This window comes from Rattus norvegicus, chromosome 17, assembly GCF_021556685.1.
Source record: "Rattus norvegicus strain SHRSP/BbbUtx chromosome 17, alternate assembly SHRSP_T2T, whole genome shotgun sequence".
Classification (NCBI taxonomy): Eukaryota; Metazoa; Chordata; class Mammalia; order Rodentia; family Muridae; genus Rattus; species Rattus norvegicus.
In genome coordinates, this window is record NC_141550.1 from 67542204 (window position 1) to 67564614 (window position 22411).

General features: G+C 41.1%; 1 protein-coding gene across 8 annotated transcripts in view; it reads right to left on the reverse strand.

The window, feature by feature from the left end:
• Nucleotides 1–21525, reverse strand: part of Larp4b (La ribonucleoprotein 4B) — a 78795-nt gene extending 57270 nt beyond the window's left edge. For 7 of the 8 annotated variants that reach the window (XM_087590760.1, XM_087590759.1, XM_087590758.1 and 4 more), the window contains exon 1: nt 21250–21525. The gene's annotated coding sequence lies outside the window, so the exon portion shown is untranslated. 8 annotated transcript variants of the gene reach the window in all.
• Between the last annotated feature and the right edge of the window lie 886 nt (nt 21526–22411).

Sequence of the window (22411 nt, forward strand, 5' to 3'; positions counted from 1 at the left end):
ATTTAAAGAGAATTCTGAGAAAATTTATGGTAAGACAAAGCTATCAGTTAAATCCAAACTGTGAAGCAAGAAAGATGACCTCACTTCTATATCAAATACAATACATTGTATAAGGGGGGAAATATATATATATTTTCACCAAAATAACCTAGTGTAATATAAGAACTATTTGGATTTTGAGTCAGATTGAATTTAAAGTTTCATTTTGGATACCAAAAAAAATTACATGGATAAAAAGAAACATTAAAGCATGACAGTGATTTTATTTAATTCAATCAAGGTGTCCCAGTTCTGTTCATTTGGAGTGGCCTTGTCTAATAGAGATACAAACCAAAATTCTTTATTCATGGGACAAGCTAATACACTCTAATAGACACCCCACTCCTTTTGCTTGGGAAGCTAACTTGGAAGGGTCACTAAGCACATGAGATCAAGACCAACGGTGACTACAATAAGAACTTACCCTATAAATAAATACACACACACACACACACACACACACACACACACACACACACACACACACACGAAGCTTGGGGAATTAAATGTATCTAGACTATGGTTTGAATAAGAAATGTCCTCCATTCCCCATGTGTTTATAAACACTTAGTCCCCAGCTTGGTGGCACTGTTTTGAAAGGGTATTTAAGTAACCTTCAGGAGACAGAACCTTGCTGGAGAAAAATCTGTCACTGGGGGATGGTCTTGGGTTTATAGCTCAGGCCCACTTCCTGTTGCCTCTGTGCTTCCTGACCTTGGATGCACATGACTGATCTACTTCCTGGTCTTGCTATATATAGTGCCTTTCCTGCCATGATGGAATGTATGGCCTCACACTGAGAGCCAGAAACCCTCCCTTCCTTTACTTATTAGGCAGCTTGTCACAGGAATGGGAAAAGACAAGCTGGAATTTGCTTTTTAAATATGCTAATAAAGTTTGAGAAAAAAAAGAAACAAAACCTCAAGGATGGCAGATCAATGGCTACTGAAACCAGATAGTACAGGTCAGCTGAGTGAGGTTTATGAAACTGTCCTCTTTACTTTTATATATTTAAATCTAATTAAGAAAAAATAAGTACATATATATATAACTTGAATATATTACTGATATTCAATTAAAATGTCACGTTTATTTATACTTAAAATGTGTCCTGATGAAATCAAAGAAAACATGTAAAACATTTTCATGAACAGTAATTGTGTTGGCTTTAGTTATAAAAAGGAAGTAAGACATTTAACTACAGAAAAGCAGAAACCAGCGCAATCAATCTCAACTACTTAAAAATGGACAAAACCTGCAAAGTAAGTGAAAATAGCATGATATAAAATGATAGACAGGCAAGTTTTAACTATACTTTTTTAAAAAACTCACCTAACAGCAATCATTTAAAAAAGCAAAAGAAACTAAAAGGGAATAAGCCAAGAGATTAACAATGTGGGACTAAGGTTTCACTTCTGGCACACTGCACAGATATGCACACTGCAGCAAGGGTACAAACAACAGTACAACTCAGCCCACTGATGTTTCCTTCATTATCACTCACACACGAATGGCTCCCTACAGTGCTGGCCAAGTGAGCACTCTATACTCCACCACTAGCACTTACACAGTGAATTAAGTGTAAAGTTTAGTAAGGTCTCTGCTCAGCCTCTTGGCGGGGTCCAATCCCTTAAGGGATGAAATGCAGGCAAAGTACTAGACGCCACTATACAGCCACATGCTCCAACAACTCCAACCGAATTTCTAAAAGCTTACCGGAAAGAAAAAGAAAAGACGGTCAATGAAGGGCCAGCAAGACGGCTCAGCGGGTGGAGGTGCTTGAGCATAGGCCTGACAATTTCACTTGATCTGGGGATCCTATAGGGTGGTAGAAAAGAATGGACTCCAGAAAGCTGTCCTCACTTCTTCACATGCACCCTGGCATGAGTCAGGGCCACATAGGCACATACATGCACACACACACATGTGCAAATGTATACATACACAAAAATAATAGTTTTCAAGTTAAAAAATAGTAAATGAATATTCATCTGAATAAGTAAGCAGTTTTCCTGAATTTAAAAAATTAAAAAAAAAAAAAACAGGCTATTCACAACTGTACACCTGCTTTAAGTATTGTATGGATCCCTGGGGAATCAATTTTAAAAGCCAAATTGTTTTACTTTTAAGGTACAACTGTATTTATAAGTGAAACAGTTTACCTACTAGACTTTTGTCTTTTTTGAAACTAAGTAAATTCACCAGGGGGAGAAAATTGTCAAAGCAGTTATAACAAAAGTTATCAAAATACAACTCTAGCATTTTAGGTCTGGAACGAAGGCTATGTCTTAGTGTTGTTAATTTTCTATTTCTAGAGAGGTGTAAGGAAGTGAGACAAGAAAGGAATTGGAGTGTCTCACCCATTTGCTCCATGTTGCTAGATTATATCCTCTCGTGGCTGTTAGCATCATTCTGGCATACCTAAATTATGTATATTCTGGACACACACACACACACACACACACACACACACACACACACACAATGTAGCGTTCCTCAAGGGTGGCAACTCTGCATTTTTCTTTCAACTCACAAATTACACACTATATTCACTCGTCTTCAATAGTGGAAATACGTGCAGAGCAAAGATGGCCGTCTCCAGCACGGCTGCTATGCTTTCATTTTACACTGAGTGTCGCTGTAACAGTCTCTCCAGTGACTATTCCTACAGTAAGTGTGTTACTCAAAGACAATGGCAGGTGAAGAAAGGAACCCAATCTCGGTACAGTACTTGTCTAATTGTACATTTACACTGGCACCCAGCACAGGTGCACTCCTAATCAGACGTGGCTAATAAGCTTCAAGATTATTTTAAAATTTCCTTTTATGGATGCACACCCGTACTTCTACTGAAAAGCCCAATGGGGGGATTCAAGTTGTTCGTGCTGGGGAAGAGGGGAGATAAAAATCAGACACCAGATACGACAATTTATTAGCAAAATCTGACTGGAAAGATATCTATTCACAAGAAATATACCAAATACAGTTGTACTTTTAAATGTCACACTAATAAAAATCTAATTTAGAACTTATGGCTGCTTTTATGACATACTGTCAGGTCCCAAAGAAACCTGGGACAAACTCCACTTAGTACCTGTGGCTCCTCCTAGCACTTCTCATCCTATCCTACCCAAAACCTCTCCAGCCCAGAGGCTGAACTTCCCTTCCCCCAGCTTCTGATTCCTATAACAACTCAGTCATTTTGGTTACAAACTCTCTTGGTCTATAGCACCTCTCTTGTTCGGCTTGTCCATATTTCTCACGGTGTGATGGTTTGTATATGCTCGGTCCAGGGAGTGGCAATATTAGAAGGTGAGGTCCTGTTGGAGTAGGTGTGTCACTGTGGGTGTGGGCTATAATACCCTCATCCTAGCTGCCTGGAAGCCAGTCTTCTAGCAGCCTTCAGATGAAGGTATAGAACTCTCAGCTCCTCCTGTTCCATGGCTGCCCGGACTCTGCCACACTCTCACCTTGATGATAATGGACTGAACCTCTGAACCTGTAAGCCAGTCCCAATTAAATATTGTTCTTATAAAAGTTGCCTTGGTCATGGTGTCTGTTCACAGCAGAGAAACCCTAACTAAGACACGTAGCCTGGTTCAGTCTTGACCTTTCCAGATGCCTCTGGATGTTCTCTCCCTCTTATCTACAATAAAACACTTCTCCTCAACTGTACCTAGGAGCCATCGTGTCCTCATTTTCATTCACAAAGTTCTACATACTTTCAAACACTTGTTTGAAAACATTTTTAGCTGGCATCCTTCTTAATATAAAACAACCAAAACAAAACAAAAACTAAGAATTTGGATCATCTCATTAGGTAAGCCTCTGCTAGGAAAGATGTCATATTACACATTAATATTCTGACAAACTCCAAATCACAACTCCAGCATTGGTGTATAAGGAAACTTAAAACAACACCATGCGGGACTAGGCATGGGTCCTCTCTCTCATTTTGCACCTGTAAGTTTGCTTCCACAGCTGCAGCATGTGGGGAGCCCTTCTCCGCTCACAACTTGTTGCTTTTATTCTGTATGTTCCCCTTCCAATAACCATGGGAGAGCTGCTTCTACAAATGCTTCACACAATTTCCCAAGAGTCTGAAAAGCTGGGCAGAAAAGGACACAACTACTTTAGCTTTATCTTCCTAAAATGCAGGCTTGACTGGTTCACTTATCTTTCTTGTTCATTAGGGGAATGCCACTATCAGGAAATGCCATACCTTACACTTGGAGTCTCTGCAAGGTTTACAACAATTATTTTACTTAACCTAAATTGGGAAAGCATATAAGAGAGGGAAAAAAAGGCTTAATCAAAATGTTAAATAAACCCCATGTAAAAAGTCAATTGTCTCTTAAACCCAGACTGCTTATAATACATTCTGACATTTATCTATGGCTTTTTTTTTTTTTAAAAAGAATGTTCCCTAGGTTTCATGTCCCCGGCTTTGACTTTCAGTATGCAACCATTTCCACGACTAAGTCAACCGTGCCTGGCTTGTCTGTGCCTTCTACCATCCTGGCTTTGAGCTCAGTCTGTCACTTGGTCCTGCTCATTGGCTATCAATGTTGTTGCAATTCAATGAATGTATGTGCTTCTGTTTACTCAAGCTATCTCCTTAGGAGGACGAACATAGGGTGGTGTAGACCTGTAATCCCAGATGTTAGGGGCTGGAGTATCCCAAGTTAGAGGCTGGTTTGGACTACATGGCTAGACCATGTCTCAAACAAGTCAAACAAAATACATACGGAATCCAAAAAAGAAAAGAATAACTTGTCAACATTTCACATGTCACATGTCACTATCCTGACAAAGGCAGGGCTCCCTGACGCCAATCTTTCCTATTTGTGCTCTAGAAACTGCATTAAACACTTTCTCAGTGGGCAGCTTTAGTAACTTTCTTTTTGAGTAGATGAACTATTTTGATGAACATTTTCTTGGGACCACCGACAATTCTCACAAAAATCTTCATCCATTTACATTTGAAAACAAAGAGTTCTGGTGGACAAGATTAGTATATACTTGTTTCACAGAATCCACAGTCAGTGGCTAGAGAAGACACTCAAGCTTCAGATATCCTCTTAAGATATCTACAGGGGTGAGGAGGGAGGGGGGAGCACCCTCTTAGAGGCAAAGGGGAGGAGCAAGGGGTAAGGAGGTTCATGGAGGGGAGACCAGGAAGGGGGATAACATTTGAAATATAAACATCCCAAGGAAGATTAAAATGATTTAATAATAATAATATTTTTAAAATTCTACCATGGAGAATTCATCATTACTCAATTGTTGAATGGGAAAAAAATCTCTATTCGCCTCACCCTTCGTCTTCAAAGGCTGCGCATCATCCAGTCCAATGTGTACTTACAATTAAGAGTCTCAATCAAAGATATACAAACAGTGAAGGTTGACATTTTAAGCAAACTTAGAAGTGAGCATTTAAAGGGTGAATCTAGAGCCGAAAAGCAGCTAGAGACACCACACCTGCTCTGCTCAGAGGCACTGATTGCCTCCTCTTAGGAATAGAGCTGAGACCAACCACACCTAAAACCTGAGGCTTCTGATCTCTCAAAGCTGGTTTGAAGGATCAAGCAAGAAAACACAGCTACTCAGAGACCCTCCACCAAAGATGTAAAAGTCTACTGCAAAAGTCATCTTTGTCAACTGAGCACACACTTTCAGAGGAACGCACACGGGACAGTAAGGGTCATTCACCTAGCCAGGCATGTTAGCCAATCAATCCTGGAAGCAATGGAGTGCCAGTATCGGTCAGACTGCCCTTCTATACAGACTGCCCTTCTATACAGACTGCCCTTCTACATCTACTGCAGTTTCTAGAACACCTGTCTTCACTTTTTTGTAACACATTAAGTGATTAGTTTCACAACAAAAAACAACTTTAATACACTGAGACAGTTTTTTATCCCAAGGAAGAGTAATTTATCCAAAAACTAAAACATTCCAGTTTCTCAGAATGTTCAATCAAAACTTCACTTTATTATTAATCAGTCATTAACCCAAACAAAGCAAGAGTACCTTTAATGTGTAATGAAGGCTGTGAAACCCACCAGGCCATGAAGCTTTAGAGAAGGGAGCAGTTACTCGCTGATGACAAAGATGGCAGTTACAGAAATGGCAACTCATCTTCTTCATAGCCTAAATTACAGTCCTGACTATACGTCCTCAAGTATTGTTACATGAACATGCAAATCGCCTTCCTTAAAAACTAAACGCCTAGCTAGGTGCTCACCTGTAACCCTAGCACTTGGGAGGCAGAGGCTGATGGGTCTCTGAGTTTGAGGCCAGCCTGGTCTACAGAGAGTTCCAGGACAGACAGTGCAACTGAGAAACCCTATCTCAAAAACAAAACAAAACAAAACAAAACAACACAACACACTAAAATGAGCCGAGAGTGACAGTGATGCTGGCAGTCCCAGCTACTTGGAGGAGCAGATTACTTTGAGCCCTAGTGTCCAACGCCAGCATAAGTAACAACACAAGACTGAATAACTGAATAAGTAACTCATTTAACAGCATTATAATTTATGAACGGGAAACTGGGAAAAGTGATAACACTCGAAATGTAAATTTTAAAAACTCCAATAAAAAAATCCCAGCATTATAAATGATAAAACATCTCACTTTAAGATATAGAATATGCAGCCTTCTTTCTCCATTTAATATGTTTGTGTATACATAAAAGTATGTAGATAAAATAAGGTATCTATATTTCATATTTCAGTGAAGTGGAGCTATTTCCCAGCAATTATAATCCTGTATTCCTAAAGAAAAAAAAATCACACCTCCTAAGTAAGACAAAGTGCCTAAATATAGAGTGGATATGATGGGTTTTTATTTTTTAAAAAAAGTAAACATGAAAATGAATGGTTTTTGTTCCCGTTTCCATATTAAAAAGGTTTTGAGAAAAAGCCAAACAAGTCACTGGGGCTCAGTGGTTGTGTACCAGCGCCCACCTCCAGTCTGGGTCCTTGTCTGTCTTTCCCCATCTTCAGCACTTCCTGCTTTAACTGTTTCAAACAGCCTAGGGCTGGAGAGATGGCTCAATCATTAAGAGCACTGGCAGAGGGCCTGGGTTTAGTTTCCATATCCATCCACACAGCAGCCCTCTTTTGGCTCCAAGGACACCAGGCACATGTTTGGTGCACATACATGTGCTCGGGAAAAAACATTTATACATTCCAAAAAAAAGTCTTTTTTTAAAAAGTAACCCAATCTTGACTCAAGACAGAAGAGGGAAGAAATGAATGAGAGGTACAGGAAAGGAGAAATTTAAAAAGAGCCAGGCCAACCCTGACTGGATGTTCTCATGACCTCGTTCCTGGGAGCCAGTCTCTCCAACATAACCTTTCACAGCCTGCTCCTTTCTCCAGACTCACCAGCCATTGACAGTAAGTATCCCCCTGCAGTACCACTGGATAGACCTCTCAAAAGAACAGTCTGCTTTGCCTTCACCCCTCTGGCCTGGTGCTTCTGCTTCTGTAGCTACTCTTTCTTAACCACCCTGAAATGTTCTTCCTGTGTGCTAAGCAGAGTAAGAAGCTCTGTATCCCATGCAATTGAAAGGAACTGCAAAAGCAAATAGGTAGTTACAAAAATTAATGTGTGCACACTTAACTTGAAGTTGTGTGTGTTCTTTTGATCTTTGCCCTAGACCTGACCCGGTCCGGTCCTTCTATTGATGTTCTTCTTACATAAGCCATAAAATATCACTGTTTCTTTAAAGCACATCTAATGCAGATGGAAAACAATCTAAATACGCAATGTTTATAGAAGCTTTATTCTCCTGTGTGTGTATGTTGTGTGTGGACCTTTTGTATCACCCTCAAAAACACATTAGAAGCTACTTCCCTCAAGACAGGGACTGCCAACTAGGTCAGGCTGACTGAGCAATGAACCCTACGGATTCTTGTTGCAGCCTCCCTAGAGCTGGACTTACCAGCACAACGCCATACACTCAGTTTTTTTCTTTTTCCTATTTATTTACTCTACCTTGTATGTATTAATCTTTTGCCTGCCTGTATCTATCTGTACCAAGTGCATGCCTGCAGATTCCCTGGAACTGGTATTATGGATGGCATTATGTGGGTGCTGGGAATAGAACCCAGGTCTTCCACAAGAGCAATAAGTGCTCTTAACTTCTGAGCCAACTCTTCACCAGTCCCCAACTCTTCTTTGTGTGCTCTCAGCTACCTCCTCAGACCCTCCACTACAAACTTATGAGTACACTGTAGCTGTCTTCCAACACACCAGAAAGGGGAATCGGATCCCATTAGAGATGGCTGTGAGCCATCAGGTGGTTGCTGGGACTTGAACTCAGGACCTCTTGAAGAGCAGTTGGTGCTATCTCTCCAGCCCCATTTATAATTTCTTAGTGAATGAAAATATTGACTACTTTGATTTCTAAGATACAGTATCCGTTATGGCAATTAAATTACATAATTGCACTAACAGAGGGTCAATGTGAACAAGGTCATGAGGCTTTGGTAAAGAGGTAACTCAGCCAAGGAGGAGCCTACCAGCCACAGTGCAGAGCATTCCGAGGGTGCCCAAGATTTCACAGAAGAGTATCAAATCTGGTTGGTGAATGCAGTCAGGAAGATGTGGCTCTAGAGTTTCTGCCTCTTCTTGAGTCATGCCCCTGTGTTCACTTTCCAGAAGGCCAGTTCACAACGGTACGCTAAATTTCAAGACAGCCATCTAATCAACACGCAGTGAAATTTTTATGGTTTGGCAGACTCCTATATGTTGGATGTTTAAAATAAAGTTAACTCTACTACCCTTTTAAAACATAAAACCCGATAATCCCTATCTGAAGGATATGCAAATGACCCAATTAAAAACCTGCAACTAGATTGCTGTAGCCTCTTCTCAGAAAAGGTTCATTTCTAAATTCCAACTGTTATTAAATTCTTCAAAAGCCAGTATCTCTGAAACTATCCTAACTTCTTAGTTCCCTTCTAGAATTCCACCAGGCAAGTTGGTCTTCCTAAAACATGGGCCTTCTCGGATTAGTTCAAAAATCTCTAGTCTGCCCTCAGGATGAAGTACAAATATAAGAAGCTATTCAGATATTACTTTTCTTCCTCCTAACAAAACCTAATGAGTTAATTCTTTTATGTCTCTTACTAACCCTTTCTACCCTGGAATATGGCACAGCAAATTATGATCATCCCATCAACTCCAAAATTTTGTCACAGAGAAAGACATTTGTGCCAGCCTGCCTGCCTTGTTCACACTGTGCTCCTAACAGGACCTAATAGAGTAGAATCCCATTAAGTGTGTGTCTAATAATTCTTTTTTGTGGCAGTAAGTGTGGGGAGACTTGCCTAGCAATTAAAATGAAAAGCACAGGAAGCAACATGGTTCCAAGTAAAACCTTCATTCCAATTGATGGGTTACACACAAAAGACAGCATTTATTAAGTTAGGGTAAAATTACTTTGAATAAACTTTCACCTTCGTTTTAGTCTCTAGATTTAGTGTGCATGCATGTGTGCATACAAGGATGCATTTGAGATCCAAGAGTTACATATCAAAGCGTGACATTAAAAATTAATCTAATATTAAAAACAACAAATCAGTAAAGAAGTCTCTTAATGGCAAACATACTAAAGCAATTATTTGTATGGGAGGAGCAGGTAAAAAATACTGTTTTGAAAATCTGCTCAAAGGGGTTGGGGATTTAGCTCAGTGGTAGAGCGCTTGCCTAGGAAGCGCAAGGCCCTGGGTTCGGTCCCCAGCTCCGAAAAAAAAAAAAAAAAAATCTGCTCAAGCACTGACTGCTCCTGAAGAGGTCCTGAGTTCAAATCCCAGCAACCGCATGGTGGCTCACAACCATCTGTAATGAGATTTTTCTGGTGTGTCTGAAGACAGCTACGGTGTACTTATTATATAATAAAATAATAATTTTTTTTTAAAAAAAGAAGAAAGTCTGCTCAAAGCTTATCTCACTGGGAAGATATTTAATATAAATGACCAAATGCTCGAGCTAGACACCTACAAATACATTTTAGCCTTTCCTCAACTAGGAAGTATGTTCTGAAGTATGATGAATACTTGCCTGGGAACTGGACTCCTTCCCCACCACATTCCCCTGGGTTTTCTCATCAACAGCACTGTGAGGACATCTTAGAAGACGGAGACACCACAGAACCTGGTGCATAATGTGCTAAGAGTCCTGAAATGCTGAAATACCAACTGTTCACAAAGCCACAGTGTCAAACTACAGTCTCCAAGTAGTAAGCACTACAATTGCAGACACTTAAAGTTTCCCAAAATAACAGTGTAAATGGTACTATTAAAACATAATGAATATCCTCTATCATGCAAGAAGTAATATAACATTTAAAAAAAGAACCAACGTTCCAACATAAAATAGAATCAAATCTCACTTTAGCTTAGTACTGTAAAAGGTCTGTCTCCTAGCCAACTCTGTTTCACAAGTAGGTTATAACTCAACACAGTCAGGATTATACTCCCTTTTTAGGAGACAATATACATCACATAATAAATTTTGAGCAGAGAATCCACACCAGTACTTGTAATTCCAATTAACTGGATATAGTGTGGTTCACAATGAGTACTTGCCTACCCAGTGAGAGGACCTGAGCTCAACCTTGTCGACTTCGACGTTGGTTTTGTTTTTTTTAGACAAGAAGCTTCCCATGGATAAAACTGTAGCTTACCTCAGTAAGCTAAGTGATCATGTTAGTGCTGTCCAGTGTGGCACCTCCAGCTGCACGGTAACATTAAGACTTTTTCATTAAAGCTTTCTCTTTTTAAGACCGTCTTATTATGGAAGACATGCTAGGATTGAACTTGGAATCCTCCAGACTATTCTTCCTGAGAGCTAGGAATACAAAGATGGGTACACCTGGCTAGAGCTTGCATATCTAACATAAGCCCCAGATATACATTATTGTATCATCTGAGTCCAAGGGATTGGAATAAGACTATTTTTTTTTTGCAAGGGGTTGAGTATTGATTGTCATGGGCTTGAAAGTATGAAAATAGAAAACAATATCATTTTCTGTCTTTCTGAACTGGATAATGAAGAGCAAACTGTCCTCTGGCCTCAGGTGTTCTGAAGAATGAAAAACAAATCAATAGCTTCAGTCTTCAGAATTGTAAGACGAGCACACTGTTGTGAGCTGCTGCAATGTATTCAACTCTCTAATTTTATGGGGAAACTATTGTTAAACTGAGATCCTGACAGTGTTTGCTGACTTGAAAACAGCAAACAAAACCACACATAGGAAAGCTCTCCAAAAACTCACATTCCCTCTAGTTTCAGTTTCTCTTTTTTAAAAAACATGGATACTGGGCCTTTAATCTCTGCACGAGGGAGGCAGAAGCAGGTGGATCTCTGTGAGTACAAGGTCATAGTAGAGAATGAAAGCTACAGCTTTTAAAAACATTAACAGGGGCTAGAGAGATGGCTCAGTGGTTAAGAGTACTGACTGCTCTTCCAGAGGTCCTGAGTTCAATTCCCAGCAACCATATGGTGGCTCACAACCATCTGTAATGGGATCTGATGCCCTCTTCCGGTGTGTCTGAAGACAGCTACAGTGTACTTATATACAATAAATAAAATCTTTAAAAAGAAAAAAAAAAATTAACAAAAGCCACACACACAAATATGCAAGCTATGACATTGGACCTCTGAACCTATACATATGTCCCTATGTTAGCACCAAGGATACTAAAACAAACAACTGCATGAATGCTTTAGTAAGCAAATCATATAATTTATATGAACTTCTCTTGAGTTTACTTTCTTTCTTTTTTTTTTATTAACTTGAGTATTTCTTATTTACATTTCGATGTTATTCCCTTGAGTTTACTCTTTCTTAAAGGTAAACTATAATCCAGTCTGTTAATATTATATGAACTGGGGGATGCTAAATCACAACACAATCTAAATCAAAGTTGCTGGATATTCTAGAATGACAAAACCTTTACCTTTCCTTCAATACATACAGTCATGTACTACATAACATTTAAGCTAAGGATAATGCAAACATAATGGTGGCCTTATAATAACAATGGAGCTAAATATTGGGGGGGGGGGGAGGCTGGAGAAATACTTCAGTAAGAGTACTTGATGCTCTTGCAGAAGACTGGCATTTGATTCCCAGCACTAACATCAAGATTACAATTGTCTATAACTCCAGCTCCCAGGGATCTGATACCTTCTTTCTGGCATCCATGAACATCTGTACTCACATGTACAAACCCTGCCACCACCCTACCCCAACTCCAATGCACAAAGAGAAAAAGAAAAAAGAAATATATATATATATATATATATATATATATATATATATGAATTCCAGTTGCCGACTGCTACTGTAGCTGTTGCAACAGATCTAATATCTGGTTATAACACGTGACTCACTGTTGAGCAGTGCTGACATAAACAAAGCTGCTGCACTACCAGGTGTATAAAGACACATGCGGTAATGTATAGATAACATCTGAGAAGGACGGTTATAATGATCCTTACTAGTTTGTTTATTTACTACACTATGCTTTTGAGTACACCATTTGTTTTTTAAAAATCTTACTATAAAATAGCATGGCCATGTTATGTAGGTAGCAGTATTACATCTCTCTAAGCCTTGACTATATCAAAAGGCTAGCTAGGTGAGTGACTAGCCTGTCCTGCTTGTGCTAAGCATTCTAAGGTATTCAATAGTCATAACAATTAAACAGCCTATCCGCACTTCAGAACATACCCCATCATAAGCAACAAATAATATTCCTTCAGTATTTTTTAAATCTTCTTAAAGAATCTGCTTTTATGGTTAGAAAAATGGTGGTTAAGATTAAGAACATGTACTGATCTTCCAAAGAACCTGAGTTCTATCCCCAGCACCCACATGAGGCAGCTTACAATTGCCTGTGGCCTGTAGTTTCAACTCCCTGTAGATCCAATGCCTCTGACCTCTCTAGGCACCTACCCCACTTAGCTTTAAAAATTAAAATTTGAAGTTCTGCAACAAAAGTAAAAATATTTTCACCAATGCCAAGACTGGTTTTACAGACTTGCAAGTGTTCTGACTGAGCATGCAGCTAAAGAGTGCAGCCAGAGGTGGGTCCACACTGGAGAAAAGCCAGAAGAGTATTAGCCTGAGGCCATTCCCAGCCCCATATCCAGACCCGGGAATGCAACAAGTTAACAGTCCTAACTCTGTCACTAAACAGCTAGCCGTATTTCTAACCAAGTACAACTTCTGTATACTTCAGTCTGGTTTTTTTGACAGTTGATAACTAGTTACCAAATCTCAACTGGCAAAAGAGTGCAGACCAAACAAAACTCAAAAATGTCAGAAAATGACTGTAATACTTCAAAGTGGTATTAATCTTTACCTAACACTATATTGAGCATCTAGTAATTCCAGACAGATAACAACAACAAAGTTAAAAACTCATCAAACTGGAGTAAAGTTTATTATGCACCACAATGAAAAGTACTTTCAATATTCTGAACTTGAAAGACACAGTAAAACAAGAGAGTCCCTGGGTTTGATTGAAACCTACTAAAACACCATCATTCTGAATTGGGAAGTAATCTATAGAAACAATTTGAATTTTCCACGTCACGGAGATTTAAATTCTATGACCCCAAGTGCTTCTGGCACTTTTGGTTTTGGCAATTCTAGTTTCTACCTCCAATCTTTTTTGTGTTTAGATTTAATTCACCCTAAATTAGCCAATCCTGAAGGACATTTTCAATAGAAAAGGTTTTAGTTTATCAACATATTTAGAAAAGCATAAGAACTATGCAAAAGTACAGAACACATACTGGGCACACAGTTTCTAGCATTTCACCCTTTGGTCTTCCTCATGGTTCTCTCCCTCCCTAAGGGTGTGAAGAAGCAAATATGCTGACTCACCAATTACTCATTTGTACAACTGGTCTGTACTCCAACTGACCTGTTAAAGGCCAACAGTAATTTGCATTTTGGCATGATAACAATAACTGGGAAGTATGGGTGTTAGCCACTAAGGTAACAGGACTTAATAATCATGCCAGGCAGTTTTGTCTGAGAATAAAACCAAGTACCCACATTAAGTAGAATCCCTGAGACCCAAGGACGGAAAATTTAAATACTATACATTGTCTTTTAAATGTTTACCTCGTTAAAGTGGGGAGGGGGTGTTATGCTCTTATCACAGTACTTTAACTCTACTTTTTAAAAGTTTTTGTTCACATAATAACAACTAAGTGGTGCAAACAATAGACTACACCCCATACAAGTGTCCTCCCAAAAGGAAATCTGATCCCTTGTAAGCCATTAGGAAGAAGTAGTAGTGTTCTCCAACTTGACCAAAAATTTCCCTCTTTGCAGACTCTGGTTAAAAAGTAACTGGGACTACTTTTAGAAGTTACTGTTAGTTACTAAAGCAGAGAAATACAATTCAAGTGAAGGTGCCCAGCAGGATATAAATCTCAACAATGAAACATAAGGATATATTGTAATCAACAAAGAGAAAGGAGGGCTCAACAAAGTCTAAGTCTTTACAGACTAATGCCATCCCTACCCCAAGTGCTGGGGCCTCATAGCCCAGGCCTTGAACTCTTCTTGATCATTCTGCCTCTACCTCCCAAGCACTTGGATTACAAGTGTGATCATCACACCCAGCCTATAGAAAGGTTGTACAAGGTAATTTTTTTAAATTGGCATTGAAACCGTGGTTCATCAAGAGTTCATTTCACCATTGAAGCCACCTGTAACTTTACACCAAGTTGGCCAAGGGGTTTGCATCCTTTACTGTAATCAATCGACAATAAAAATACAAAGCTTTCTGAAACATGAAAACGTTCCTATTTTTAGAGATGTTATTAAAAAGAGAATGTTCATTAGTTTGCCTTGATAAAATCTGAACTAACAATATACTTTTAAAAAACTGATAAATGGCAGCAGAGTTAAGGCATATTTTAAAACTATTTTTTAAGCATGCATGATTTTGCACAACACAAACTAAAGGAATCTGACCAAGTTACCCTTCGTGTAGACTGGAACTAGGCCTTTTCAACTATGACCAAGGGAAGTAAGAGGAGTCTGCATTTTGCCCCTAAGTAAAATCCATGTCTGTGAGTTCATTTCTGACTCTTCCATATGACTTTCCATAAAGCAGAACAAGAATCTTCTTAAATGTCTCGGTTTCATTATCTTTACTTTACTATGCATATGGACTCATGCCATAGCATGTATATGGCAGAGTTCAAATTTCAGGAACTGGTTCTCCCTCTCAACCATGTGGGATCTGGAGGTCAGGTTTGGAGGAGGCACCTTTAACCTGCTCAGGTAACCTCACCAGCTCCAAATAATTATTTTTAAAAGTCAATCCTGATCATGTAATTCACTACTTAAAAACACTCCAAGTGTTTCCTGATGTTCTCAGGATAAACAACAAAATCCTCAACCTACACAGGGACATCCAAGGCCCTACAAGACCAGCCACCACCTACTTCTTCCGGCTTTTTCACCTCATTAAGCCATTTCTACATTAATTTGTCACAAGCTCTTTGTTTCTGACTACCTCAGAATCACTACAACGTCATTCTCTGCTGAGAGTGCTGCTCTCGTCTCCTCTCTCTCCTCAGTACTTCCCTCCAGGCCCACATCTCTGACCTGTTGAACACTGGGTGAAGTGGCTGCACTCCTACTTCAGCAGGCACCAGGTACATCCAAATGAAGACCAGATACTTTGCTTTTCTCACCACACAAGGCTGGGGTTTATTAAATTCCTCAGGGAGATGCTCTAGAGCATTTGCCTGGGACAAACAGAGCTTACTTCCCAGCACAGCACCCCCATACACATACAAAAACAAGTCATTTGTGGCCTTTTATGATTCTGATACTGTTCTGGGATCTGGATTCATATGAATAAATAAAATAGAAAAAAAATCCCTTGTATATGTCACGGAGTTTATATGAGTACAGAAAACAGACCACAAATAAATACTGTACATGGCATGTTATAGTGCCGTAAGTAAAATGAAGGAAAAATACAGCAAGGAAAGGAAATAAAAGAGAGCCAAGGGCTGACTTAATACATATGACAACTGTAACTATCAAGGGAGCATGTAGCTGTCACCAGCATCTGAATGCCAGTGCATATGACTTTAATATTACATTAAAAGTATGTCAGAAATACTATAATTATTTTGGGTTCTGTTAATAATAATTTAATTTTAAAGCAAAAGATAGAAAAAAAGCAAAAACCTACCCGAATATCTTTAAAGACTGAAGACAGTGAAATCTGAGGTCTAATAGTTTAATTACTAACTGCGCCTAAACAATTTTATCCATTAAATACAGCTACAAAAAGTCAGAATATAAACTAGAAGAAACTTCACAATGCAGCCTTTTCAGGTGTCCAGTGTTGTTAACAGATACCGGCAAATACATGGTCAGCAATTTCTTTTACACACCTGGGAGATGTCCATAGCCATGCTTCCATCTCTCATCACACCAGGGTTTCAAGCGGGGAAAACAGTCACAGGCATAAAGAGACCTTCCCCATAAGAAGTGTCCCTGAGTTGTGCTGTCAATAAGATGCAACAAATAAGAAGCACCCAGTCTAAACTCAGAAACTAGCAATGATTCCCCGAAGAGCCATCTTCAGGAATTAATTCAGAATATTAATAAACTAAGCAAAACTTTTTAAAACAATACATTTTGGAGGGTAGGGTGGGGCATCCAATTTCAAGCAAAGAAACTACCAAGAGCCAAGACAGCGATGCCATGGGAAAAGGTTAGGAACAGAGAAGAGGATGGCCTAGAAGGTGGAGCAGAAAATGAAGAAACAGACAGTAGGTTACAGTGGGCAGGTCAAAGATTTTAGAGCTGTCCTGTTAAGTTTCTAGGAAGGGTCAAGCAACCAGGATGTGCCTGAAAGGCAGTATCTGGTAATAGATGGCAAAAACAGTTTTTGTAAATACAGGAACACTTTATTTTGACCAAGCAAATAAGAACCACCCTGATTAACAAGCTTTAAGGAAGACTTAGCATGCAAACTACAAAAAGATATTTTCAGTGACACCTGAGTCTTTTATCAGTGAATATTAAGCTTCCTCCAAAAAATAACAAAGCAGTACGTTTTCCATTTGTGTTAAATACAAAATATTTTCAAAGGCCTAGGCCTCAGAAGCTAGGGTGGTAGGTATAGCAAGGAAGAGAAAGATCACACAATCAGCAGCATCACTCCAACACAAATCCTTCATGAGTAAAATAGGGGTCAGGACAGTTTCCACAAAAAAGTGGTGCAGAGGCTGACTTTATAAATACAGAAAAAGAGCTGTGGAAGAGGAGAGCAAGGAATGACAGGAAGGAAGCACAGCTAATAACTTCTCCCATTCTAAGGTAGACACTTACACATGGGAAATAAAGCAGCTTGTAAAGCACAATATTAAGGGGAAATATTTCCAAGTTAGAATTTATTTTCCTTCTCGTCTGGTTTTGTTTTCACATTTACATATTTAGTGTGTGTGCAGAAGTCAGAAGATAACTTGCAGAAATTGGTACTCTCCTACCATATGGATTCTAGGGCATGAACTCAGGTAGGCAAGCTTGAGAGCAAGAGTCCTTAGCAGCTGAACAAAAGGCCCCTTCCTTTTCTTAAGAGAATTTAGAAGCTTACTATTTCAATTCCATGCTCTAATAAGAAAATCCATTTCTAATTAAGGTAACTGCAGAGAACATCAGCTCCAAAAACATCAACAAGTCTAACAACTGGGAGCAAACTAGCTGGCCTGGTGGTACTTGCTTGTAATCCCAGCTACTGTCAGGCACGTTGAAGACCTATGGGCAACTTAGGTGAGATTTTTACCTTAAATAAAAAAATTTAATCTTTTTAAAGAGGGCTGGGAGTAAAGGTCTTGCCTAGCATAACCAAGTACCAGGGTTCAATCCTCTGTTCTGTCAAGTAAATCAGGACAAAACATTTCAAATAAACTGAGGTTCATAAATTTAACTCTCAAATAATACTATTATTACTCACTTACTATGTACTCTAAAATGAACTCTCACAGAAAAAACGAGATTTCTTGACCTGAAATAATAATACAAGCAAAGCACAGCAGTAACCCTTTTCAACACTCAGCTCCAGCCTGCATTGTCTTCCTTCCATCAGAAAAAGGCTGAAATGGTGCAATGGTGGAAATCACAAGAGGATACTACAATCTTCCTGCTTCTACTAATCTGAAACTAAGGGATATACTTTAAACCTCAGAGTATCTACAAGAGCATGCGTGTTAGGAAAGTGCTGTAAACTCCGCCTTTACTCTGTAAGAGCAAATGGACTTCACAGGAACTAACATAACCTATGCAGCAGACCACCAACCATCACTCCTCACTAGACACAGACTATAATCCTAGTTCCTATTTCAGCGGGTGCATGCTCCATGATCTAAAAGCCACAGTGAGAGGAGATTATCAGCTCTTTCCTGCTGGTAACATCAACCAAGTCTAAAAAGTTTGTAAATTTTGTTGCAAATCTGAGTAGCTGCTGCTACTTGAAGGCACTGTTTATTTTAATTACCATTAAGCTGATACAAACTCGATTAACATTTTGGAATTTCGTTTCATTTAACTTTGTGAAGAATTCATGAAAACAGGTGGTTAAGTGAATGAAATATTTGTTTCCACGGAGTTCAAATACATTTTTGTACATACTTAGGTAAGTCACATAAATTTATTTCCTCAAATCTCAGGACTTTTTCTTTTTTTACAAAATGGGCAAGACCCCAGGACATGATTATGAAATTGCTGCTCCTTAAGTTTGCCACTCTTCTACAGAATGTGGTAAAATGAATGCTAGCAAACCTCTACGCCCATATCATCATCTATTTTCTCTCTGGTTCCTACTAAATATAGTATAACTCCTTTCTCCAAACTTATATGCTGCCTCAGAACCTGTCTTCTATGCTAGAGACAAATAAGACATGTAATGAATTAAAATTGACAGCTATAAGGCAGAATATAAAAAATTGGAATTCAGTAACCATAAAAATAGCAAAAAGACAACATCTACGTGCTTCATCAGTCTTATGAGACTTTTCAGATGAGAAAGTCACCAAGAGAATAATTTTTCTTTTTTTCTTTTTTCTTTTTTTATTTCTGGTTTTTCAAGACAGGTTTCTCCGTGTACTCCTGAGAGTAACTCTGTAGACCAGGCTGGCCTCAGATCCACCTGCCTTTGCCTCCCTAGTGCTGGGATTAAAGGCATGCTCAGGATATCTTCTAATGACTAAGAAGCCATACCATTTCTATCCATATAAATAAGTCAACTCGAGTCACATTAGTATTCCAAACAGGAGATGAAATACACTTCTAACTAGTGAAAGTTTTAAGGGAAAGTGTACTAACTAAAAAGTAAACTTTCAGGGAGCATTCTACTTTAGCAACTCCAACAAACCTCCTTAAACTATTCCTTGTACAGCTTGATTACAAAACTGGCTTTTGTTGAAGGGGCTCGAGACCCCATATGTACAACAATGCCAAGCAACCAGAGCTTCCAGGGACTAAGCCACTACCTAAAGACTATACATGGACTGACCCTGGACTCTGACCTCATAGGTAGCAATGAATATCCTAGTAAGAGCACCAGTGGAAGGGGAAGCCCTGGGTCCTGCTAAGACTGAAACCCCAGTGAACTAGACTGGTGGGGGGAGGGCAGCAATGGGGGGAGGGTTGGGAGGGGAACACCCATAAGGAAGGGGAGGGGGGAGGGGGATGTTTGCCCGGATACCGGGAAAGGGAATAACCGGGAAAGGGAATAACACTCGAAATGTATATAAGAAATACTCAAGTTAATAAAAAAAAAGGGAAAAAAAACTGGCTTTTGGTATAATAAGCACGAAGGAAAAGCCTCAACCATTTCAACTTCTGTAAATTAACCCTGAATGTAAATAAGGGGAGCCAATCAAGTTAGGAGAGTATAAAAACTGCATATAATATACTAAAAGATCACCAAAAATCTCCTCTTGTGGTCTTGCAAACACGAACTCAAAACAAACTGCAAGTGCATTTTAAATATCCAACTCAACTTGAAAAGGGGAGTAGCTAAATATCCTAAAAGAAACACTTCTAAGTTGCTACTGTCCCTATTACAAACTCCCTTGTTTAACTGTGTGCTACAAACTAATTCCACTGCAGCCATGGAAAGGAAGCCCTCTGTTCGGTTACGGAAAACTTCAAAGTTTCAGTTTATGATTAAGACAAAGTATTCCTCAGCCAGTGAGAAGGCAGATTGAGATCATTTTCTCCGGGTCGTTTTCTCACATTTCGAGTCAGTCCAAATTCAAAGCCACCTTACACCAAAAAATGAGGGGGGTTAACAAGATTACATCCACTGAAAGTCACAAGATGCAATGACCTCGACTCTGAAACAAACTCAATGTTCTACTATACAGCACTAAGAAGCAGGTGGTTAAGAGGTTCCTGACCGGTTACCGTGAATCTTCTCATTTGATTTTTTTTTTCCTCTTAACTATTTCAAAGTCGTCCCTGCTCAAGTCTATCAAGTGTAAGGGGAAAAGGGAGCAGCATTCCAAACACACAAACGAGCAACAGGATCCTAACTTCCTGGTTCTAAAGGAATGCGATTCCCTAATGAGCCATCTCTCCCCGCAGCAGCGAGTGCGGCTGTCTGGCCGGTCTCCGGCGGGACCGAGGGGGGCGAGGCCCCGGCGCCGCACTGCGGGTCCCCGGCGCTCGCTCGCCTGCCCTCGGGGCGATGGTGGCCTGCGACCCCAGCCCATTCTCCTCGGGTTGCAGAGGCAAACCCGCAAGGGCCTCGGGGACACGGCCTCAGGGACGACTCTGCACACGTCTCACTTCGCTCCAGTCCTCTCCGGCCAGGGCCGTGTCAGTCAGGTCTGACCCCGGCCCGCAGGTTCTCCCAGGTCCAGTCTAACCCCGGCCGCCCGGGCCACAGTCCAGCCTGCCCTGCCGGTCCCTCCACGGCACTGCCCCTCTTTCTGTCCTCCCCAGCGCCGGCCCCAGCTGGGCCCCGGCCCTGTGCCGTCCCCTCCCCGCCCGGGCCCGGCCCTGCCCTGCCCGCCACTGGCCCAGTCCCTCCGGGAAGATGGCGGCCCGGTGACAGGCTGGTGGAGGCGCGGGTCCGAGCACGGGGCGCCGGGGCAGGCCGCCCCGTCGGTGACCGAGGACGGCCCGCTCACCTGTCAGCCGCCCGCCCCGCCCGACCGGCCGCCCGCGGGCTCGTCGCCGCAGCCCCGGTGCCCGGCGACCGCGCAAAACACGCGGGGACGGCCGAGGAGGGAGACGGCAAGAAAAGGCGGCACGGCCGGGCCGGGCCGGAGACAGCAAAGAAGAGCGGGCGCGGGCTTGGCAGCGACAGCAGCTGATCCTTCCTTTTTCGGGCCCGAAAATGTCTCAACCTCGAGACTCCAGATCCCCAACGCTCCTTCCCGTTCGCATGAGAACACACAGATCCCACTTCCGGGGCCCTGCGGAAGTCCCACCCCCGCGCGGCCCCGCGCCCTACCCCGGCGCCCTCACCCACCCGGCCCGCCGACTGGCGTTTGGCGCCCAGGAGAGCCTAGCGTCATGGCAGCGCTGCGTAGTGATTGGCTAAGTGGAAAACGCGAGTCCTCCCTTCTACTTCCCCCGGCCTCTCCGCGCGCACCCATCTCGCGGCATCTGTGATTGGCGCGTGCGCGCAGGATGCCTTCCCCGCCCCGCCCCGCCCTGAGCTTCTGCGCGCGCCGCACACCCCGTCTCTCCCCGCCCATTCTTCAAGCCCCGCCCTGTAGCTGTCCGAGCGCCAGTTGTAGGTAGGCAGCTTAGCTTAGCATCTTCTAAGCAAGTGCTAGGGTCCCGGGCCTCCCAGCTTGGCAGCATCCTGGAAGCCCACCCCTCGCTCCGGACCCGCTGTCCCCAGGACCTCGACCCCTGTCCCGCCCTTCTCTACAGATTCCCCGACTTCAGTGTGAGACAACAATGATTCAGATAAGCAAAGAAACCTAGTCGCTTCCCAGAGAATTGAGACTCGTAATACCTTGCCTTTATCAATTTTCTTTAAAAAAAAAAAAAAGTATGTTGCATTTACTTTACTTAAAACTTGCTGCCTACTTATCTGCGTTTATGCGCCGGTTGCTTACTGTCTATAATGCATTATTCGAAGTTGTACGAAATTTTCCCGAATGAAAAGGCTCTCTCAGAACTATATTCACAGTTACCGTACACCCGTTCTGCTCCTTGGTTTCTACGAACAGTTTTCAAATGCTGAAGCGTGCATTTTGGAAGAAGGCTTCTTGGACTCTCATGCACTGGGTCTTTTTGTGGGAGTTTATTCTCTTCCCTCTGGATCTTGATGCTCAA